This window comes from Rhinoderma darwinii, chromosome 13 (genome assembly GCF_050947455.1).
Source record: "Rhinoderma darwinii isolate aRhiDar2 chromosome 13, aRhiDar2.hap1, whole genome shotgun sequence".
Taxonomy (NCBI): domain Eukaryota; kingdom Metazoa; phylum Chordata; class Amphibia; order Anura; family Rhinodermatidae; genus Rhinoderma; species Rhinoderma darwinii.
The window spans coordinates 62806368-62831198 of NC_134699.1; the positions used below are offsets into that span (position 1 = coordinate 62806368).

General features: G+C 41.5%; 1 protein-coding gene across 1 annotated transcript in view; it reads right to left on the minus strand.

The window, feature by feature from the left end:
- LOC142666250 (uncharacterized) overlaps window positions 1–24831 on the minus strand; it is a 312509-nt gene that overhangs the window by 162625 nt on the left and 125053 nt on the right. Inside the window, exon 3 of the mRNA XM_075846239.1 lies at window positions 942–1008. The gene's annotated coding sequence lies outside the window, so the exon portion shown is untranslated. The remainder of the gene's footprint in view (window positions 1–941; window positions 1009–24831) is intronic.

Sequence of the window (24831 nt, forward strand, 5' to 3'; positions counted from 1 at the left end):
ACTACTACTACTACTACTACTACTACTACTACTACCACTACCATTACTACTACTACTACTACTACTACTACTACTACTACTACTACTACTATTACTACTACTGTTACTACCACTACTGCTGCTTCTACTCCTCTGAAACAGTGCTGTCTACAGATAAGTGTCTCTGCTTTGGCTAATAACCCGAGTCATGTTTCAAGGCTATTTAAAGGGTCGGACATTGATTTACAGGGTAGTCAACTATAGGTGGCACTAGAGAGACAATTTTCATTCTGGAGGAGAGCTACTTTACATACAAGAAGAATCAGTACTATCCTAGAGCAGGTAGTACTAGAAATGCTTCCTTTCCTTCCAGGATTGAGTTACTTCCACAGTTCCTCATCTCAAGTCCCACTACTGACCCAATAATCCCACGGTACTCGAGGGACCCAGAAGAATCCCGTAGGAATTCTCTCCATTTGCTTCCAGCTTAACAGAATTTTGACTATCTAAGACCAGTATTTTACTACTACGCTACATGACTTAGAGTATATATTGATAGGTTTTCTATCTTTATACACGTTCCTTGCATCCCTGATAATCATATCACCTTTAAAGCAACTAGTTGCCTGAGAAACCCTGATCTTCCACTAAGTTCTCTATTCCGGTAGATATTGTAGTTGTTGCACATAATAGCACATGCAGTTATTTATAGATTCGATTTTATCACTTTGGTTACTGGGATAGACTGGATTAGTGCAAGTGCCTGATTACTACAAAGCCCTGCAAAGGATTCTGGGAGATGAGAGATTTTTGTTGCGCATCCATAGACTGCCCACCTCCTCTACATAGAAGAAAATGGAACAGAATATACGATATACACAGTATATCCTGGGAAGCTAGTGAAGGATTTAGAGATATATCTACCCTCGGAGTCCTTCGGAAACCATTATATACAAAATTACCTTGACAGGTGCCATATTTCATTTAGAATCTCGATACCAGTGAAGGTTCTCAGCTTGTTGAAAGGATCTAAAAAGAAAAAAAATAGAGACATTTTGATATATAGTTATTAGATAAGCTTGGTTGGAAAGCTTATACCATTACAATATATCAGCCAGTTGTCAATTTATTCATAAATTTCTAGGAGGAGTAGGAGAGGAACATATGTTTCAGAATTGTTATTTAATTGGAAATACAAGATAAAATAAATTTACTTAAAGAGGCTCTGTCACCAGATTTTGCAACCCCTATCTGCTATTGCAGCAGATAGGCGCTGCAATGTAGATTACAGAAACGTTTTTATTTTTAAAAAACGAGCATTTTTGGCCAAGTTATTACCATTTTTGTATTTATGCAAATGAGGCTTGCAAAAGTACAAGTGGGCGTGTTGAAAAGTAAAAGTCCAAGTGGGCGTGTATTATGTGCGTACATCGGGGCGTGTTTACTACTATTACTAGCTGGGCGCTCTGATGAGAAGTATCATCCACTTCTCTTCAGAACGCCCAGCTTCTGGCAGTGCAGACACAGCCGTGTTCTCGAGAGATCACGCTGTGACGTCACTCACAGGTCCTGCATTGTGTCAGACGAGCCGGCACCAGAGGCTACAGATGATTCTGCAGCAGCATCAGCGTTTGCAGGTAAATCGATGTAGCTACTTACCTGCAAACGCTGATGCTGCTGCAGAATCAACTGTAGCCTCTGGTGCCGATGTGTCCGACACGATGCAGGACCTGTGAGTGACGTCACAGATCTGCACTGCCAGAAGCTGGGCGTTCTGAAGAGAAGTGGATGATACTTCTCATCAGAACGCCCAGCTAGTAAAAGTAGTAAACACGCCCCGATGTACGCACATAATACACGCCCAGTTGTACTTTTACTTTTCAACACGACCAGTTGTACTTTTGCAAGCCTCATTTGCATAAATACAAAAATGGTCATAACTTGGCCAAAAATGCTCGTTTTTTAAAAATAAAAACGTTACTGTAATCTACATTGCAGCGCCTATCTGCTGCAATAGCAGATAGGAGTTGCAAAATCTGGTGACAGAGCCTCTTTAAATACACGTCAGGAGAAGTGACAAATCCTCTCTATAGCAACGTATGGTAAGGACCATTACCTCTTCAAAGTGCTAGCATTAAGTGAAAATTTAATACATTGAACAAAACCTGGTGCCAAGACTAATGTACAAGGCAATACATGTTGCCAAATGATGAACTATACCAGATATCCAGACTAATGTATACTCTATTATCTGGCGCCAAATGTAATATGTTTAACTATACCTGGTTCCTAGACTAATGTGCACATTTATATCTGGTGCCAAATGTAATATGCTGAGCTATATCCGGGACCCAGTATAATCTACACATTTCTACCTGGTACCAAATGAGATATGCTTAATTATACCAGGTTCCTAGACTAATGTGCGCATTTATATCTGGTGCCAAATATAATATGCTGAACTATACCTGGTTCTTTATATCTGGTGCCAAATGTAATATGCGGACTTATATATGATACCTAGAATAATGTACACACTTCTATCTGGTACCAAATGTAATATGCTAAACTAAATCTGGTTCCTAAACTAATGTGTGAATTATATCTGGTTACAAATATAATATGCTGAACAATGGCTTACACCTTCTGTGAAAGGGGCAATACACAACAAAAAAAGGGCATTTAAAAAATACAAATCTGAGGGTACAGCTGTAGCCTTTGTAAAATATAAAGAGCTTAATAAAATCTGTAAAAATGTAATAAAATTAGCAAAAATACAAAATGAAAGGCAGGTGGCCAAGGATAGTAAAACAAATCCCAAAAAATTCTTCAAGTATATAAATGCTAAAAAGCCAAGGTCTGAACATGTAGGACCCCTAGATAGTGGTAATGGGGAGTTGATCACAGGGGATCAAGAGAAGGCAGAGTTACTAAATGGGTTCTTTAGCTCTGTATATACAACAGAAGAAAGAGCAGCTGATGTAGCCGGTGCCAGTGCTGTTAATATATCAGTTGATATACTGAATTGGATGAATGTAGATATGGTCCAAGCTAAATTAAATAAAATAAATGTACACAAGGCCCCGGGACCAGATGGGTTACACCCTAGAGTTCTTAAAGAGCTTAGTTCAGTTATTTCTGTCCCCCTTTTCATAATATTCAGAGAATCTCTAGTGACTGGTATAGTGCCAAGGGACTGGCGCAGCGCAAATGTGGTGCCTATTTTCAAAAAGGGCTCTAGGTCTTCCCCGGGTAATTATAGACCAGTAAGCTTAACATCCATCGTGGGGAAAATGTTTGAGGGGCTATTGAGGGACTATATACAGGATTATGTGACGATAAATAGCATTATAAGTGACGGCCAGCATGGTTTTACTAAGGACAGAAGTTGCCAAACTAACCTAATCTGTTTTTATGAAGAGGTGAGCAGAAGTCTAGACAGAGGGGCCGCTGTGGATTTAGTGTTTTTAGACTTTGCAAAGGCATTTGACACTGTCCCCCATAGACATCTAATGGGTAAATTAAGGACTATAGGTTTAGAAAATATAGTTTGTAATTGGATTGAGAATTGGCTCAAGGACCGTATCCAGAGAGTTGTGGTCAATGATTCCTACTCTGAATGGTCACCGGTTATAAGTGGTGTACCCCAGGGTTCAGTGCTGGGACCACTATTATTCAACTTATTTATTAATGATATAGAGGATGGGATTAATAGCACTATTTCTATTTTTGCAGATGACACCAAGCTATGTAATATAGTTCAGTCTATGGAAGAGGTTCATGAATTGCAGGCAGATTTAAACAAACTAAGTGTTTGGGCGTCCACTTGGCAGATGAAGTTTAATGTAGATAAATGTAAAGTTATGCATCTGGGTACCAACAACCTGCATGCATCATATGTCCTAGGGGGAGCTACACTGGGGGAGTCACTTGTTGGGAAGGATCTGGGTGTACTTGTAAATCATAAACTCAATAACAGCATGCAGTGTCAATCAGCTGCTTCAAAGGCCAGCAGGATATTGTCATGTATTATAGAGGCATGGACTCGCGGGACAGGGATGTAATATTACCACTTTACAAAGCATTAGTGAGACCTCATCTAGAATATGCAGTCCAGTTCTGGGCTCCAGTTCATAGAAAGGAGGAAAAATACAAAGAAGAGCAACGAAGCTAATTAGGGGCATGGAGAATTTAAGTTATGAGGAAAGATTGAAAGAATTAAACCTATTTAGCATTGAAAAAAGACGACTAAGGGGGGACATGATTAACTTATATAAATATATTAATGGCACATACAAAAAATATGGTGAATTCCTGTTCCATGTAAAACCCCCTCAAAAAACAAGGGGGCACTCCCTCCGTCTGGAGAAAAAAAGGTTCAAGCTGCAGAGGCGACAAGGCTTCTTTACTGTGAGAACTGTGAATCTATGGAATAGCCTACTGCAGGAGCTGGTCACAGCAGGGACAGGAGATGGCTTTAAAAAAGGGTTAGATAATTTCCTAGAACGAAAAAAATATTAGCTCCTATGTGTAGAAATTTTTCCTTCCCTTTTCCCGTCCCTTGGTTGAACTTGATGGACATGTGTCTTTTTTCAGCCGTACTAACTATGTAACTATGTAATACCTGGTTCTTTATATCTGGTGCCAAATGTAATATGCGAACTTACACTACCATTCAAAAGTTTAGGGTCACTTAGAAATTTCCTTATTTTTGAAAGAAAAGCACAGTTTTTTTCAATGAAGATAACAGTAAATTAATCAGAAATACACTCTATACATTGTTAATGTGGTAAATGACTATTCTAGCTGCAAACGTCTGGTTTTTAATGCAATATCTACATAGGTGTATAGAGGCCCATTTCCAGAAACCATCACTCCAGTGTTCTAATGGTACATTGTGTTAGAAGGCTAATGGATGATTAGAAAACACTTGAAAACCCTTGTGCACTTATGTTAGCACCGCTGTAAACAGTTTTACTGTTTAGAGGAGCTATAAAACTGACCTAACTTTGAGCTAGTTGAGAATCTGGAGCATTCCATTTGTGGGTTCGATTAAACTCTCAAAATGGCTAGAAAAAGAGAGCTTTCATGTGAAACTCGACAGTCTATTCTTGTTCTTAGAAATGAAGGCTATTCCATGCGAGAAATTGCCAAGAAACTGAAGATTTCCTACAACGGTGTGTACTACTCCCTTCAGAGGACAGCACAAACAGGCTATCACTCCATTTTGCAACGCCATGCCATACCCTGTGGACAGCCAATTTCATTCTACAACAGGACAATGACCCAAAGCACACCTCCAAATTATGCAAGAACTATTTAGGGAAGAAGCCGGCAGCTGGTATTCTATCTGTAATGGAGTGGCCAGCGCAGTCACCAGATCTCAACCCCATAGAGCTGTTGTGGGAGCAGCTTGACCGTATGGTACGCAAGAAGTGCCCATCAAGCCAATCCAACTTGTGGGAGGGGCTTCTGGAAGCATGGGGTGAAATTTCTCCCGATTACCTCAGCAAATTAACAGCTAGAATGCCAAAGGTCTGCAATGCTGGAATTGCTGCAAATGGAGCATTCCAAGACGAAAGCAAAGTTTGAAGGAGAAAATTATTATTTCAAATAAAAATCATTATTTCTAACCTTGTCAATGTCTTGACTATATTTTCTAGTCATTTTGCAACTCATTTGATAAATAGAAGTGTGAGTTTTCATGGAAAACACAAAATTGTCTGGGTGACCCAAAACTTTTGAACGGTAGTGTATATATAATACCTAGGATAATGTACACATTTCTATCTGGTACCAAATGTAATATGCTAAACTAAATCTGGTTCCTAAACTAATGTGTGCATTTATATCTGGTTCCAAATATAATATGATGAACTATACTTGGTTCTTTATATCTGGTGCCAAATGTAATATGCTTAATTATACCTGGTTCCTAGACTAATGTGAACATTTATATCTGGTGCAAAATGTAATATGCTGAGCTATATCCGGTATCTAGACTATTCTGCATATTTATATCTGGTGCCAAATGTAATATGCTAAACTATACCTGGTTCCTAGACTAATATAGACATTTATATCTGCCGCTAAATGTAATATGCGAAACTCTACCTGGTATCTGGACTAATGTGCACATTTATATCTGGTGCCAAACATAATATGCTGAACTACATATGGTGCCAAGTATAATGGGCACAATTATATTGGGTAACAAATGGAGTACACCAACTAGTACATAGACTAATGTGTATACTTATATCTGGTACCAATACTAATATGTAAATTCACATCTGGTGCCAGTGCTAAATACAGATACTGTATTTCTGATACTAGACCAGAAAAGCAGTGGTATATCTGTCCTTTTAGGTAATGTACAACACCATGCAGAATTATATTCCAGTGCCAATTACTCTGAATTTCTAGGCACCTGATATTAGTGCCAATTCCATTCAATGCAACAAGTACCTGAAGTGGCAGAAGTTACAGAAACTCATAGGTTTGTGGACCATTGCTGGAAGGGGTTAACACTTCTCTCCCTTCCCCCATGTGTACCCTACTTTGCACAGCCTGTCGCCTGTAGAGATCATTCTATAGCTTAATTAGGATCGGCAATGGGGAGAAAGCTTTACTTGTTAGCAGCCGAAGCCCCGCTCCACTGGACAGCATGCTCCCATTTTCCGTGTTTGGATTTTCGGTCTAACAAGTCTGTAGTTCATCATCGCTCATCATCTTCTCCCCGTGCTCTTTTATACACTTAATAATATCCGTCCTAATCCCCTTTCTGTAATGGAAATATAGCTCATTCCCTAAAGCCTCTCTACGGTCTTAATAGGACTGATTAACTCGGCCGACCATCACTTCTATTTTACGGTTATGAAGTTGTTAACTCCAGATACATTTCTGGAAGAGACTAATTAATTACTGCGGTGATACAGTCACTCTCGCTGGCTGCAATCAAAGAGTTCATAAAAGAAACGGGGAAGGGAGAGCAAGAAAGAAAGTCGTAAAGATTGATAGATGACGAAGAAAACGGACGATGAAACTGGGGAAAGAAGATTTTTTTTAAACAGATCTAATCTTCGGCACTGATTACTGGTTGGAAATCCGTTTTTATAGCTTCAAATCACCTGCATAGTTATAGCGTTGATTGATTAAAATTCTGTTCTGCCTACAGCCACCACTAGAGGGAGCTAAGGAGCTTACCGTATACTGTTTATACATTAAACTCAATGAGAAACCAGTATGGATTTAAGGGTAACTAAATGCTCAAAAAACCTCTGACATGTCAAAGTGTCATTTTGGAAGTTTTGATTGGTGGGGGTCAAAGCACTGAGACCCCTACCACTAGTTAAAACAAAGTGTCAGAATTGCTCGGGTGAGTGCTGTGATGCTTTGCTTCTAAACGGCTTTCCTCGGAGCGGTGTACTGGCTAAAAAAAAGTCTATGAGCCCGTACACCAATTGCTCGGCTTTCCGAGAAAAGCCAATCAGAAACAAAGCGGCTCAGCGCTCACCCGAGCGCTTCTGCCACTTTGTTTTAGCGATCAGTGGGGGTCTCAGTGCTCGAACCCCCACGATCAAAACTTCTGACATGTCAGTATGACATGTCAGAAGTTTTTTGCACGTTTAGTTACCCTTTAAGTTTCGAGGCTCTCCCTAGCAGTAGTCAAGCTAGGAGGGATGTGTGTCATGTGACCGCTCTAAGCCTTGCTGAATGGCTAATATTGCCCTCAAGGGGGGTATACAGTGAAGGAAATAAGTATTTGATCCCTTGCTGATTTTGTAAGTTTGCCCACTGTCAAAGACATGAACAGTCTAGAATTTTTAGGCTAGGTTAATTTTACCAGTGAGAGATAGATTATATATAAAAACAAACAGAAAATCACATAGTCAAAATGATATATATTTATTTGCATTGTGCACAGAGAAATAAGTATTTGATCCCCTACCAACCATTAAGAGTTCAGCCTCCTCCAGGCCAGTTACACGCTCCAAATCAACTTGGTGCCTGCATTAAAGACAGCTCTTACATGGTCACCTGTATAAAAGACTCCTGTCCACAGACTCAATGAATCAGTCTGACTCTAACCTCTACAACATGGGCAAGACCAAAGAGCTTTCTAAGGATGTCATGGACAAGATCATAGACCTGCACAAGGCTGGAATGGGCTACAAAACCATAAGTAAGATGCTGGGTGAGAAGGAGACAACTGTTGGTGCAATAGTAAGAAAATGGAAGACATACAAAATGACTGTCAATCGACATCGATCTGGGGCTCCATGCAAAATCTCACCTCGAGGGGTATCCTTGATCCTGAGGAAGGTGAGAGCTCAGCCGAAAACTACACGGGGGGAACTTGTTAATGATCTCAAGGCAGCTGGGACCACAGTCACCAAGAAAACCATTGGTAACACATTACGCCGTAATGGATTAAAATCCTGCAGTGCCCGCAAGGTCCCCCTGCTCAAGAAGGCACATGTACAGGCCCGTCTGAAGTTTTCAAATGAACATCTGGATGATTCTGAGAGTGATTGGGAGAAGGTGCTGTGGTCAGATGAGACTAAAATTGAGCTCTTTGGCATTAACTCAACTCGCCGTGTTTGGAGGAAGAGAAATGCTGCCTATGACCCAAAGAACACCGTCCCCACTGTCAAGCATGGAGGTGGAAACATGATGTTTTGGGGGTGTTTCTCTGCTAAGGGCACAGGACTATTTCACCGCATCAATGGGAGAATGGATGGAGCCATGTACCGTCAAATCCTGAGTGACAACCTCCTTCCCTCCACCAGGACATTAAAAATGGCTCGTGGCTGGGTCTTCCAGCACGACAATGACCCGAAACATACAGCCAAGGCAACAAAGGAGTGGCTCAAAAAGAAGCACATTAAGGTCATGGAGTGGCCTAGCCAGTCTCCAGACCTTAATCCCATCGAAAACTTATGGAGGGAGCTTAAGATCCGAGTTGCCAAGCGTCAGCCTCGAAATCTTAATGATTTACAGATGATCTGCAAAGAGGAGTGGGCCAAAATTCCATCTAACATGTGTGCAAACCTCATCATCAACTACAAAAAAGTCTGACTGCTGTGCTTGCCAACAAGGGTTTTGCCACCAAGTATTAAGTCTTGTTTGCCAAAGGGATCAAATACTTATTTCTCTGTGCACAATGCAAATAAATATATATAATTTTGACAGTGTGATTTTCTGTTTTTTTTTTAAATATAATCTATATCTCACTGGTAAAATTAACCTAGCCTAAAAATTCTAGACTGTTCAAGTCTTTGACAGTGGGCAAGCTTACAAAATCAGCAAGGGATCAAATACTTATTTCCTTCACTGTATGTGACAAGTGTCTTAATTTGTTGAGAGGCAATTTAATGGGTTTGGTTGCACCTACTAGATCAGTTTTGGCATGGTATATGTATACATGGCCCTATGTATTGGTATCCCATAACCTGTTTTCTTTAAAGGGCTATTCCAGTTTTAGGAAGTACAGCTTAAATGAGATATATATATATACAGGGTGGGCCATTTATATGGATACACCTAAATAAAATGGGAATGGTTGGTGATATTAACTTCCTGTTTGTGGCACATTAGTATATGGGAGGGGGGAAACTTTTCAAGCTGGGTGTTGACCATGGCGGCCATTTTGAAGTCAGCCATTTTGTATCCAACTTTAGTTTTTTCAATTGGAAGAGGGTCATGTGACACATCAAACTTATCAAGAATTTCACAAGAAAAACAATGGTGTGCTTGGTTTTAACGTTACTTTATTCTTTCATGAGTTATTTACAAGTTTCTGACCACTTATAAAATGTGTTCAAAGTGCTGCCCATTGTGTTGGATTGTCAATGCAACCCTCTTCTCCCACTCTTCACACACTGATAGCAACACCGCAGAAGAAATGCTAGCACAGGCTTCCAGTATTCGTAGTTTCAGTTGCTGCACATCTCGTATCTTCACAGCATAGACAATCAATGGAAACCTCAAGGCCACGGGATATCTGAAATTGCTACATGATGATGTGTTTCCCTCTTTATGCACTGAAGCTGGCATGTTCCCTGAGTTTTTCCAGCAAGATGGTGCACCACCACATTATGGGTGTCAGGTCCGAGCATTCCTAGATGAACAGTTTCCTGGAAAGTGGATTGGTCGTCGTGGGCCAGTTGACTGGCCCCCTAGGTCTCCCCCGATCTGACCCCCTTAGACTTTTATCTTTGGGGTCATCTGAAGGCAATTGTCTATGCTGTGAAGATACGAGATGTGCAGCAACTGAAACTACGGATACTGGAAGCCTGTGCTAGCATTTCTTCTGCGGTGTTGCTATCAGTGTGTGAAGAGTGGGAGAAGAGGGTTGCATTGACAATCCAACACAATGGGAAGCACTTTGAACACATTTTATAAGTGGTCAGAAACTTGTAAATAACTCATGAAAGAATAAAGTAACGTTAAAACCAAGCACACCATTGTTTTTCTTGTGAAATTCTCGATACGTTTGATGTGTCACATGACCCTCTTCCCATTGAAAAAACTAAAGTTGGATACAAAATGGCCGACTTCAAAATGGCCGCCATGGTCAACACCCAGCTTGAAAAGTTTCCCCCCTCCCATATACTAATGTGCCACAAACAGGAAGTTAATATCACCAACCATTCCCATTTTATTTAGGTGTATCCATATAAATGGCCCACCCTGTATATATGATATACATGAAGTTGGACCACATTATATTAAAGGAACTGCTTTATCAAAGACAACCCCTTTAATATGATATTCTAGTCCAGGTCTGAGGCACCAGCTTCCGAAACGCCCAAAACTAGCTGACTTTGCCAGGGGAAGTTGGCATGTGCTGATCATTCCCCCTACAGTGGCCTCTACAGGGAAAATATTGTATTACATGCGGCAATTCAAATGAATGGCTAACCTTTCTCGAGAGGAAGAACCCCCCTCAATGACATTCATGTGCCCCATTAGGTCATATGGGTGACCTGATAAGACAACCCCTATAAACCAGTGCCTGTTCACATAATACACATGAATCATGCAAAAAATGTTGCCTACTCATATTGTCAGTACTCTAAAACATTAAAGATGAACCCAATGGTATAAATTGTGGGGGATATACATGTTGGATACACATTTGTAACTCTGTGTTTTGTTTATTTGTTAAATTGAAAATAAAAAACTTATTAACAAAAAAAAAAAAAAGATTAACCCAATATCAAGTTGGAAAAGTTGTGTACATTACGGGGAAGGCATACTTGAATGTCAACTTCAAGTCCCATATATTAGATGGCAGTTTTTGTTGAGGGGTATGGGTGCTACTTAATTCCTGTCTGGGTGCAAATGTTAGATTTAGGTCATAACCAAACTGGTGACTTTGTGGTAGCCATGTTGTACCGACTGGTAGGGTGGCCTAAAACCATCATAGATGGTATCACAGGTTGCATTGCTCTTTAAGAGAGTCTGTCATCCAAACACATCACTCTAAAGTTGGGCATCTATATAAAGAGTTAACGAAGCTAAAAAATTGGGGTATTTGTACCCATTAAATACACCCCCACTCAAGACCGGGAATCAAGGGACACTGTAAAGGATCTGCCAGGCACAGCTTCCGGGTTAACTCCCATAGGTAATCAGTCTGCACCTGAATCTACTTCTCTGAGACTGACTCCATCTTCCACCATTCAGGATGGCAGGCTTAGGAGTGGGAGAGCCTATCGCAGCCTGGCCAGACGGAGCTAGCTCCCGCCCTCTGTCTATTTATACCTGCCTTTCCTGTTCCTCCTTTGCTTGTGATTCTTCTCGTGAGGTTTCCTGGCCCAGCTACAGCTCCTAACTATTTGATCCTGCTCCATACTGACCCTGGCTTACTGACTACTCTCCTGCTCTGCGTTTGGTATATCGTGCTCTCCTGGTTTGACTTGGCTCGTTCACCACTCTGGTTGCTCACGGTGTTGCCGTGGGCAACTGCCCCTTTCCCTTTGCTTTGTATTCCCTTGTATGTTTGTCTCGTGCACTTACTGAGCGTAGGGACCGCCGCCCAGTTGTACCCCGTCGCCTAGGGCGGGTCGTTGCAAGTAGGCAGGGACAGAGTGGCGGGTAGATTAGGGCTCACTTGTTCGTTTCCCTACCCCCGTCGTTACAGACACCATTGAACTCATTGTGCCTTCTTGACCAGGTAGAACCTCCAAGAAGCCCCACATGTTTACATTTCCGCGCCCCATAGATTAATTTGACCCAAGAGTAAGGGTACGCTAACTATAGGACCTTTTGGTACTAGCCAAAAACACTTATATAATGTCAAGGAGTCAGCGTGTCATTCTCTATATCAGTCCTATAAGAGTGACTGGGGATATCTGCTATTTACAGAGCTCGATCTGTCTAAAAATTGTAAAAATGTGAAAAATTCTCTGATATGTTAAAACTCAGGTTCTAGTGGATTGAAAAATGTAAAGTACTGAATAATTATATTGTAGGTTATATTGAACTATAGCAAGGACCATGGTACAATTTTGCTGTACATCTGCGTCGGTGTAAGATAGTTCTCCTGTTGGTAATGGATTATTCAATGACTCACTTTATGGGGGAGGGGACAAAATGAGAAAGTAGGATGAAGGTTCAAGGGAACACTGGTGATGTTGAAAAGAAACCAGCTATAGACTGATAATGAAAAAATATATATCTACATTACTCATAACAAAGGTTTCCCTCCATCTATCTGTGAAGTTTGTAATGTCCCACAGAGGTCTCAAAACTTTACAGCAGTCGTAAAGTAACAGTTACTTCTTTTACCCAAAAGGCAAAACACGATGGTCTTAAAATACTTTTACAATGGCCTCCAAAGGTGATTCTTTGCCAATAGCTATAATTCCCAACTTCCCCCAATAATTTACACATTTGACCTATAAAATATAATCTATCTGATCCATGTTTTCACCGATAGCGGTCCACAGCAAAGGGTAAAAAGAGTGACCTATTTTTTTGGAATACTATCATAAATTACAGCCCCCAAAAAATTGCCATAAAATATACTACCATACAGTGTTAAAAAATGGATTTGTGACTGTAAACCCCTTTTGCTGCTTCCTCTGGAGGTTGTGTACATGAAGAGGGTTTAAGCTACAGTCTAGAATTTACAAGTTTCCTCTGGTGAACAGTTCTGTGGGAACTCATTATAGCTAAATCCTGGATAGCTGCTATTTATGTGGCCCCCAGTGTCCTGTATAAAAAAAAAACACTAATTATGAGTTATGGACTTCAAAAGGAGACGAGACAAATGTGACCGGTTCATGTGAAAAAACATTTTCTTGCATGGGGTGGACTCAAAGCATCAGTATATATTACCATTTCAGTGTCGTAGAAAAAGAGTTAAAGATTATTCCAGTCACAACTGATATGTCTCTTCCATAGTGTAGAGAAAAATCTTGGAATTCCCCCGTGATCAAGCGCCAGACGGTGGCTTCCTGCAGCTGGTAATCCCTCAACAATCCAGGGTTGATCTTCTGCACTTTCCTCTCTCCAAGCTCGGCCTGATGAAGTCACCTCAGGCAGACTATTTAGGAAGGAATCGCACCTTGAGATCTTGCATGAACCTCAGATTATTGACCCCTGACCACTTCCAGTATTGCCCTTGTCTTTGTGAACCTTGCCACATCCTGACCTTCTCTTCTGGATTGCCCTTCTAATTTAGACCTGGTAACAACCCTATCGACCTCAGCTCCATCTTCTGACTACATCTCATACTTCCGTCCTTCTCTGACCACCTTCCCGTTATCGACCTTGACTATTCTGACTGGCGTACCTGTATTCATGGCCACCACCCTGTAGGACATCCTTAGCAGTGCACCTGCCGCCAATCAGTGACTACTTTGAGGATCCCACCGGGAGAGTCCATCCTTCCATGAGGGTCCCTTAGACTCCACTCCCTAGTTAGTCAGCACTGAACCTCTTACAGTACAAGAAGCTCCACTACCTTGGTGAGTTCCTCAACGCTAATCCCGGGAAGGGCTATCTTCTATGCTCATTATCGCCACCTGTTTGCAGTGACAACAGCTCTGTGATCCTGAATAGTTATATTATCCAAAAGCAGAGATAAAAAAAAAAAACCACAAGGTTCTTTTTAATTAAAAATTATATGTTGTATCTTGGTTAAGCAGGATTTTTTTTTTCATTCCCTACATTATTTCAACTTTATGATGAATATAATTAAAGGTGCAGTAAATGAGGCGATGTGACTAGTAAAGGGGTGAATTATTACGCTATAGCCATTACAGGGACGGTTATAATGTTCTGTTTTAACAGCCAGTAGATGGTGGGTATCAGCAATAAAGATGGAAATTTAAAATTAGGAGATAAATAAACTTTATGGAAAATAATGAGACAACATTACTGGAAATTATGAGGAGAGGTCGAGGGTAGGAGTTGTAAGATTCAGCCGGGAATAATGTCAGAAAGTAATTATAAGCAGTAGCATAAAAATCTGTTCTACTATTGACACAGGCAGTTGAATATGGAAAATAATGCACCAGCAACTACGAAGAATTTAGAAATGAGGATCTGTTTCGAGTCTACAATATACTAGATAGGGAGGAGGGGGATGCAGCTGGAGTCTTAGCAGGGGATTCAAAAAAATCTAATGTTGTTTTTCAACTGCAATTTATACCAAACCACGTGTGTCATGGCTATAGTGGTTGGTAAAGGGTCCATGAGCTTAAAAATCCTGGGGCCCAAATCACTCTTAGCCTGGCTCTAGCATTAGGGAAGGGGTGAAGCCGCCAGGGCAAACAATTGATTGGCACAGAGCAACCGCTTTTACATCACGCCAAGAAGACCTCACCCACTCTGGAAGAATAGACAGTGAACATATTATTTAAGGGGTTGAGCTATAAAGCCATCTCTGTTCAAAATTTCACTATAAAGCCCCCCACCACCAATTCTCTTAAAGGGACTCCCCTTTTACAATGCAAGCTGGCTGATCAGCTTCCCTAATTCCCGGCGACTGGGACGTCCATAACCTCTAATAGGACATCTTGCTCATTTTTCATCTTAAAGCAGCTGGACTTCTTCAGCAATCTTCTCATGTTCCATGGTTTTACTTCTCCTAGTTCCAGGGATGGCTCCTCGATGGTGTACGTGGCTCCCCTGCCTCCAGGTTTCTGGGGCAACTAATGATATCAGTCCTGGTGGCATATTTAAAGAGGACTCCAGCTGCCAGCCATTACCTTTAAATTGAGGTGCTTCCTATTGAGTTGGTTGTTTTTCTTGACTATAATCCATTCCATGACCTTAAGCTTGTCTCTGGATTGTGCCTTCATCTTGCTCCTTCAGATTTATAGCCTGGTACCTGTTTTCTGACCTCCAGATTTCGACAACTTGACCGTCTCCTGATTACGTCTTTACCTAGTCCTCTGGTTTGACACATCTTTACAGCCCTCCTGCTGATGACCACTGTTTCCACTCTTGACTTCTCCTCAGCCTTGTTCCAGCATCATACCTGCCACCAAACCGTGACCTGAGAATCCCAAACCTTGCGGGTTAAGGATGAGAGTACATTAGACTCCAGCACCAAACCAATTGCGACTCAAGAATACACTTCCCCGGTTAGAACTGTAACAAATGGTGCCTCACAGAGAGGCAGTCTAAAGAAAACTTCCTGTGATTACTTCAGTACATGTAGATACATGGGCTGAAATGGTGGTCACCCAAACAAGTCAACTGTTTGCTAGGCAACCTGGACTAAGACAGTCTAAAAAATACACTTGCAGGAAATAAATAAATGTCGTACAATAATGGATTTTTTTTTGCTTTACCATAGGAAAAGCATAAAACATCTCCGAGATTTTACACAGAAGATATTTTTGCTTTGTGAATCCGTAATTGAAATGTCACTACGGCTAACTTTACATTTTCGGTAACGTCAAATTTCCAGAATAAATCCAGTCCGTTCTTTGTTATTTTAAAACAGAAATTCCAACAAGAAGATATTTAATTTCAACAATGAGTAAATTATTCCACTGTTATTAGAAATGAATTTAGGCAAAAGTGAATAAGTAATGAGTACTGAGTATCTGGTTTCTAACCCAATCTAAGGTATTATAAAGAAGAATTCCAGATGCAGTTTTTCCTGTATATCCCCTCTCAGTTTCCTGGCTTCCTTCCTCCTGTCCACATCTGAACATCTGACAGTTCCCTCTCATAACTATTGCTGCTCGTGCTGCTCCTTCTTGACATTGTGCAGAGAGCAATCTTAATGTATGTAATTCTCTTTCATGTGAAGCTAGGATTTCGAGAAAGGTATATTTGAACAAAAGATAAAGAACATTTTCCTGAGACAATACATACAAACAGGCGCCACAGGGGTCTGGAGTTTACATAACATCCTTATACCCTGTATAGAGAAAAGCAAAACCAGCCCAAATTAGGTATTCATTATCTCATAGTTGTAAAGCTCTAGCATTTCTCACATTGCTGTCATTGTCCCTCTTAAAGGTTTTTTATTGGATTTTCAGATTGATAGCCTATTTTTTAATTGGATAGTCATCAATGTGTGATAGGTGAGGATCCGACCTCTGGGATCCCATGCGATAAGCAGAACGAAGGGACAAGGCGCTACAGAGAATGTTGCTCAACAATTTAGTAAGTCCTGCGGCCTATTTGTTCTGCTGCTTGCTAAGGATAGGCCATCAATGTGTTTTCCTGAAAAAAAAACCCTATAGGGTGGCCATCGGCATGGAAAACTCCTTTGATCACAGTGTATTTATAATGGGAACATTAGTCTACAATCATCATATCTGCAATAGGCCACCGTCTGAATGGATTTCCTATATAAATGAATTCAGATCTTGGAAAATTTCATAGAATTTTTGAAAAATTTTAGGCAAATTGCTGATAAATATGCTACAAGAACATTTGACGACCAAGAAAAAATTCAGTTATGTCCGATTAATTCTTCAGACCAAAGAACAGGTTTACTTTAAAAGTCAAACCATGGAACACTTGTCGAAACTCGCTCACTATTATGGCCACCTTTAGGCCCGGTTTACCAATAGCCGTGGAGGGAATTGGGTCCATTATAATTTTTCCATGGGGCACTCCTTCAGTCTATGCATTGTACACACTTTGATTATCATTCTTGCATCCACTGAATTACCATTTGTCTCTTTGAGCCTAGTAACATTTCCTTGACCCAACTCCAACATTTTTGGTGACATCTACCACAAGATTGTAAATGTGACATCATTAAACAGTGAGATCTTTGAAGAAAAGTTGGACAGGTTGAGGTTTTGTCCAAGAAAGGGTCAAAGCTGTTGAGGAAATGGTAGTCCCTACCGTTTATATGTTGCTAAAAGTCCACATGACTATCCAGAATACTTCCGGTTGGCCCATCAGGGCAGGGATTTGTAGTCTTATAATTGTATCCTATGTACATACTACAAAAAGTATTCATTCATTGAAGTCTCATTTCGCCTAACTGTCGATGTGCATGGCTGGTTAAAGATTAAGTATTACAGTCCATGTTACGGTAAGATTATTTTCTAATTTATGAAACGTTGCATCTTCAAAAGGGCTCTTCTTGAAATTAAGACTCCTTCGCTAAATGGTATTAGGGTGGGTTCACATATATCAGTTGTTATAGAAAAACACTACATGCAACGTTCTTCTGTCCAGCGTAGGTAGACATCCGGAGTTGAAATAGATGCAACTGATGCCAGAAACAATACCATAGGAAAGCCGGATTTAGGAAGCGGGCCTTAGAAGAAGATCTGTAAATCAATCTTCATTTCTAAGAAAAATATGTTTGTATTGAAGAGTTATCTGTAATTGTGGCGTGTAAACGAGGTTAAAGGTGTTCCCCGCTTAGAAGTATCACTACGTGATAGAAGGATCCATTAACAATAAGCTGATTATAAAAGGGTCCCCCAGGCTGGAACCCCTGAGCGATCAACTGTGATCTGTGGTGAAACTTGTCAGTAAGTGTTCAATTTCCCAGCAGTGCCACCACAGAGGAAATTAAGTATTACACAGTGCTCATTCATATTAATGTGTTGTCTGTGTAATGCAGGACAGGACACGTCCTCCAGGGCGATAGACACTCTTTGTAACCACTCTCCAATCTGACTTGGAAATGAGGATTCTGAACAGGGGACCCCCCCCCCCCCTCTATTATCTTAGAATTATCTAAGGGTGTATTACAATGAGTTTTCTAAATTGGTCAACCCCTTTAAGCTACTTATATAAATGACATAACCATTGGTTTAAACCAGAAGATATCACCCCTTCCCTCATTGTGGTTACACTTAGCTGAGCATAGTAAACCTTGTAAGGGAAAAGAAGCAGCTGCCAGACACTAGAGGCACCACTTATCTCAGATGGGAAGTGGTAAATAATTGGATTAGTCATGAATGATATTAGTCTTTCAAGATAGATTGACCAAGGGTGTCTTGTAGTCATTGCTCTGTATAGGTCTAACCAGAAGTATGGGCAAAATCAGTACCATGTGTTCCTGTGGTAGTGGCACAACGACCTTCCGACTGTGGTGCCCATGTTGAGGTAGCATTTTGTTGGGGAATACATTCATAGTCTATGGGTGACAGTGAGATCTTCTCAGTCATACTTCATAGTCACCAGGTATCTCTAGCTTCAAGCTAGAGCTCCCTCTATATTCTCCTGGTAGTTCTTGATGTTCTCTTCATTCAAGGAATTGCTGAGACATCATAATGGAGATTGATGGTACATTGATGGGTGAGTCCAGGGCAATGTGAGACACTCAACCAATTGACTGGCAATCTAAAACAGTAAAACAAAAGGAGATCATCTGCAATGGGATCTTTGGCACTGAGCCACACCATCTGTTGGAAGAGGATAGGATGACCCATGGCGCTATGAGCTTTTAGCAGTTTTGGACTAAGGCCCACCAGAGGAGATGATTCTGAGGGCCCAACTTCCATCATAAACGTTATTGTTTTTGTACACACAGGATATATCATCAACAAAGAGAATGGGGTGGAGGAGATAACTTGTATACAGGTAGGTGACTGGGTGACCAAAAGCCTTAGCTCCATTACTCCAAATGGCTGCCTCATCAATAAGGTCTACAAGAGATTGGTTATCTGTGAATTATCCCATAAAAAAGACCCTAGTGGCAGTAATTGGCTCCAAAGTCAGCTCGAAATGGGGTTGTCTTCTGCTAGACCTTAGTGATCAATTATTGTGTTAGAGGCCTGACCCACCAGAAGATCCTATGGTGGTCTGATAGACCACTACGGCTCCGGCTTTCATGACTTTGAGCCTGGCCTAGATGCCAAACCGTTCAGCCTATTTCGTTCATTGGATTGACCATGACATTGTCTTCCTTGGAACTAGCTGGAGCCACAAGGTAAAATTGGGACCTGCCTTCTTTAAGAAAACAAATTTTAGGAACAGATTCTATAACAAACACCCGTGATGAGGCCTATAACAAGATCACAAGCTCAATTAGCTTAAATGAAATGCTCACAATTACCGTCGAGAAAACCTACATATCAGCAAATGTTACCGGCAATGAACATAAAACAAGAGTAATGCTGCTGAATAAGGAATTAAGTCCAGATTCTTAATTTATGTAAGATAGAAAACCAATCACTGAAGACGTAAAAGTACTCAAGGAAAATACCATGAAAAGAAACAAGTTGGTGGAAAAACTTTTTCCTTTAACCTGTAGAGACCTTCGATGGCATGTTAAAGGAGAAACGTCACATTTTCTATATAAATGTAAAAAAAAATATTAGATACTCCCTATGGCAATACATCCTGCTTGTGCCCTAAGAGTTGTCATAGGGACATTATGTGGATCCAAATCTCCATTAACATTTTCCATATCCTAACTGTATGGATTTAGGTCTCCATCTACACTACTTTCTATACATCTTCCAAGTCAATGTCCCTATGACAAGGCTGAACCCCCAGAGCATAAGCGCGGAAGTTATCATGGAAACGGCTGGCTCCAGGTATATGTTCCGCCCCTCCCCCCACCTACCTCACAATCGGGATTCACAAGCATAGAACATGTTTACCCAGATCCCCATAGGTCCCTTCAAGCCAACAGGTCATTTGGTAAAAGAAGCTAACCCATTATTTCAATCAATGGGAGCATTTAATTTTCAAAAACATTCAAAAACATTATGTGAAAGTAGAGTTCTCCTTTAAGATCAAGTGTTCTTTGCTTTACATTAATTGAAAGTCAGACATGGAGACACAGGGAAGTCTGGCAGGCACTATTTTGTAGTGGGCTCCAAAGTTGGTCCAGTTATGCCCCTAAGCTCATCTTTTTCCTGGTGTTTAGGTGTAGTGGCCCTTTAAATATCCCAATCTCAAATACTGTGTATGAATTCTGCCCATATTAAAATAATACAAATCCATTCATCAGGACTGCTAGAGTTTCTGGGGTCTGTTCTCCCCTATGCCTCAGCCCCATAGCAATCCTTTATTTTCTAGATAATATGTTCTCTATGGCGATATGGGTGGGGGTTTTTTCCCTCGTGCCGTGGAATCGTAGCACGGAGGATGAAAGTGATTTATATATAGATTTGAGTGTATGATTGTAGGAGGTTTGAGAATTTTCTAGCTAGAAACTGATGACATAGGAGAGTGGTTTTCTTACAGAATGAGATCTATCAGAATCCATATCTACACTCCTCAACATTGAAATTACAGCACCAAGAAGGGCAAGCTGTAAGGTTACGGAAATCTGGGAAGTAGCAGGTGTCGCTAAGATCTGCAAATTATCAAATTTCAACCACCTCGCTCCAATCTGTGGCATGTGGGAGGGGGGACATAAAAGCCAGATTGAACATTTTTTAGCCACATGAAACCTCAAAATGGGATTGCGTGGTGTGGGGTGATTGTGCGATGCCTCCTGTTTGTGGACGTGCCAGTTATCACCACTTGTCACAAACTGAGAGGGACAGAATTCTTGAACTGAGCCTTGGTGTATCACTCGGGCAGATAACTATACGCCTAGGCCTTGATCTCAGAACTGTTCAACGTTGCGTGTCCTGGAGGTTGGGAGAACAACGACGAACGGGAATAACAACAAGAGTTGCGTGGAGGTGAACCTCTGCAGGGACGGCTCGTCTGATTGGAAGAATGGTGCATAATGATCCATTCTGTACTGCAACGTGAAACTGGACGTCACATCCCAAGCCTAGGGCGCAAACCAGTGTCGACACAAACTATCAGAAGGCATTTGCACGACATTGGGCTACGAGCCAGACGTCCAGCTACAGGTGTTCCATTGACCACACATCACCGCTCTCAAAGGCTACAATGGTGCACAGTTAGACGGCAATGGAGGCTGAAATGGAGGTCTGTCCTCTTCAGCGATGAGTCCCGCTTTTGTCTCGAATGCAATGATAGCTGGAGATTATTCTGGAGACCACGTGGGGAATGCCATGAAGAGGTCTTCACAAGGGAACATCACCCCGATCCTACTCCCAGAATTATGGTGTGGGGTGGTATAAGGTATTGTAGCTGGACTCCTTTAGTCTTCATTTCACGTACACGAACAGCTCGGTGTTACATTGATTTGGTTGTGGAACCAGTGGTACCGCCAGTTCTCCAGTGTCCCAGAAACCGTTTTTCAACAGGACAAGGCCAGGCCGCATGTTGCTCGTGCTGTGAGCAGTCTGCGTGGCCTGAACATGCTTCAATGGACTGCAGCGCCTCCGGATGAGTCTACCATCGAGCACATCTGGGACGTCATTGGTCGGCAAATGCAAAGGGAGCTGCCAGCAGTCAATCTTGATGATTTGCGTGCCCAAGTGCATTCAGCGTGGCATAACATTCCTCAGACAACCATTAATAACCTCATGGATAGCTGCCAAGTCGTGGAAGTGCGGGAATTTCTGCGCATAGCGCTCATACCCCATACTGAATAAACCAAGATGTTTGGAATATTTTGTGGCCATTTTTTATACTATTTGCAGATCATTAACATGTCTCTCCATCCTGTGAATTCCACAATTCCAAAACTTTTCCTTCTTGGTGTTGCAATTTCAATGTTGAGGAGTGTATACCAGACATGGGGAATAATATAATGTAAGGACCTGGGTTGGATAATGGGGAAAGCAAATGGGGCACGTGACCCGGAGCCACCACCACCACCCACCGTCCCTGCCCAAGCCGGTTCTATCTATATATCCATCTGTCTATCTCATTTCTATCTATCAACATTTTCTAGTTACTCTCTGGAAATCTAGGGATATGTTCATATGGACCGAATTTCACGCAGATTACGTGCCAAAATCCATGTGAAATTGAAGTAAAATGCACCTCCCACTGATTTCAATTGGGAATTTGCGTGTCTGTACAGACTTGGAAGAAATTTTCCTACAGATTCAAAATCCGGTTCAATAAGTGACATGACACTTATTGATGAAAATTCCGCGCAGCTGGCGGATTTCCGGATCCGCACCACATCAAACTTAATTACCGCCTCAAAAATCCACTAATGCGAGTGGATTTCTGACATGACTTTCCCACGAAATTTGCATCAGATTTTTTGGCCTCAAATAATAATTGTGTGAACATAGCCTTAGAAATCAGTGGAGAGGGCCACGTGCATGCTTTTCTAAATGTGGCTGTTGTAAGGGGTCAGGTGGTCTAGTTTCCAGTGGTGTGATGGGTCTCTTACCAAAGTTTTTGCCCAAGGTTCCTCCACCAACTGCAATCGGTCACCAGTAAAGACAATGGAAGAGAACCAAGATCTGATGTTTTCCATCTAACACTCCTATTGTCTAATATGTCTATGGAGAACCCCAATAATGCAAAGCATATTTATATTAGGGAACCCATGGTTAAGAGGCTAGGCCAATCCAATAGGGTAGGGGGTGACACTACCTCAAAAGTATTCAAACATGAGTACAAGGACATGTTGAGGACTTCTATGGGGTCAATGACTAACAGGCATAGGTCCTCATGCATAGACCAACGTTTGGGCTAAGACATATAATGAAAGGGCAAATAAACCACTATGACCTATGACCAGTTGTTACTGAGCCCCTAGAGTATAGGGGGCCAGAACAGCTTGGCTGCACCCCTTATATTAATGGGGGTTGTGGGCTTGTGCGGGATTCCCTTCTCCATGGGTCCTACAACATGGGGTGAAGCAAAAACCAAGACCTCCTGTCCGAGGTTGTTAGGGGTATAATTGTAATATTCAGCACCTAAAAGGGACCCAATCCTTGCCATGGTGCCCACATACTCCTGTGTATATGCCCTCCCGGTGCCATAAACATCAGCCAATCAGAGGTAGAGTTGGCGGCTGAGTTATATTGTATGTTGCATATTTTCAGGCTTGAGATTAAGCCAATTTAGATATAATAAAGGCGTACTCCAGGAAAAACTGATACACTGTGTAATGCCTAGTGTATGGGCCTGATGGGCGGAGCATGACCCGGATTCTCATTTAGTGTTCTATGAATTCCTGTGTCATGCCCCGCCCCCTTACACTAGACATAATACAGTGCATAGTATTTCGTGGAGTGTTCCTTTAACTAAACTAAATATTAAGAAAAAATTCTAGCAGAAGTTACACTATATACTAACCATCGTTTTTAGTGGATTGTCCCATTAGAAAAACTGCTGTACTTGTCCCCTATTAGGGTGTACGGATGTCATAGAGGGGTCTTCTTATCAGGAACCCCCTCTATGAGCAACAACGGAGAGACGCCCTGTAAGAGCAGCTCTGGTCAATGTATTTAAAGGAATAGTGTCACGAAAATTTTTTTTTTAACATCAGTTTGATTTTAGTCTTTTATTAAAAACTTTTATATTTATTTGTGTGTTTGTGTTTTACTTTTTTTTATTTTTACACTTTTTCTTCCCTATGGGGGCTGCCATTTTTTACTCCATTTCTGTATGTGTCGATTAACGACACATACAGACATGGAGTACGGCAGCTCCAGTCCCATAGTGAATGCGAACGGGGCCCGTTCCATCCACTATGGTGTACGCCGTCTGTGTGGGAACGGCGCATGCGCCGCTCCCACACAGTCCAAGTTGAACTGTGCGCTGTCCGGCGTCATTTTCCTGTGGACCGGAAGTCGCAGCCGGACAGTAAGATTACTACTTCCGGTCGCGGCTTCCGGACTTGTGCACATGGAGCAGCGGCAGCAGACGGAGCGGACGGACCGGAGGGAGCGGCGGCGGCGACTGGAGCAGGTAAGTGATTTCTATGTATGTTCGTGTTTCAGTGTGTGTTTACTACTGTATGTAAACCTACTACACTGTGTGTTAGCTCAAAAAATGGCGACACACAGTGTAGGAGGTTAGACCGTTCAAACCCCTCGTTTCTCCCGGCACTAGCCAGGATAAAGGAGGGGGGATTCTGAGAGCTCACTAGAGCGAGTGAGTTTTTCCCGATTTTGCAGCATAAAGCAATGTGGTTGCTTTACCACATGCAATGCTGCAATTTTGGGAATTGCTCCATCTAGTGACCAGCACTGGGAAATATTATAAATTAGAATCTAATTTATAATATTTCCTGACTCGTGAAAAAAATAAAAAAAATTAGAACAATGTTTAATCACCTATACACTAACTGTTTAACTAAAAAAAAAAATACATTTTTTGCTAGCAACACATTCCCTTTAATTGATGGCCATTTATTTGGTGGACCGCCATGTAATACTCTATATGTCCTGCAGTGGCCGCTGCAGAGGAAATGCCTGGCTTCCCGAAGCAAAAGGGTCATGACGGCTCCATTGTGAAAGGGGATGTCTGTGATGAGATAACCCATTTAAGGGGAAGATGCATGACTCAAAAAGAAAGAAAGTCAGACTTGGTTTCAATAATGCGTTGAACGGAATT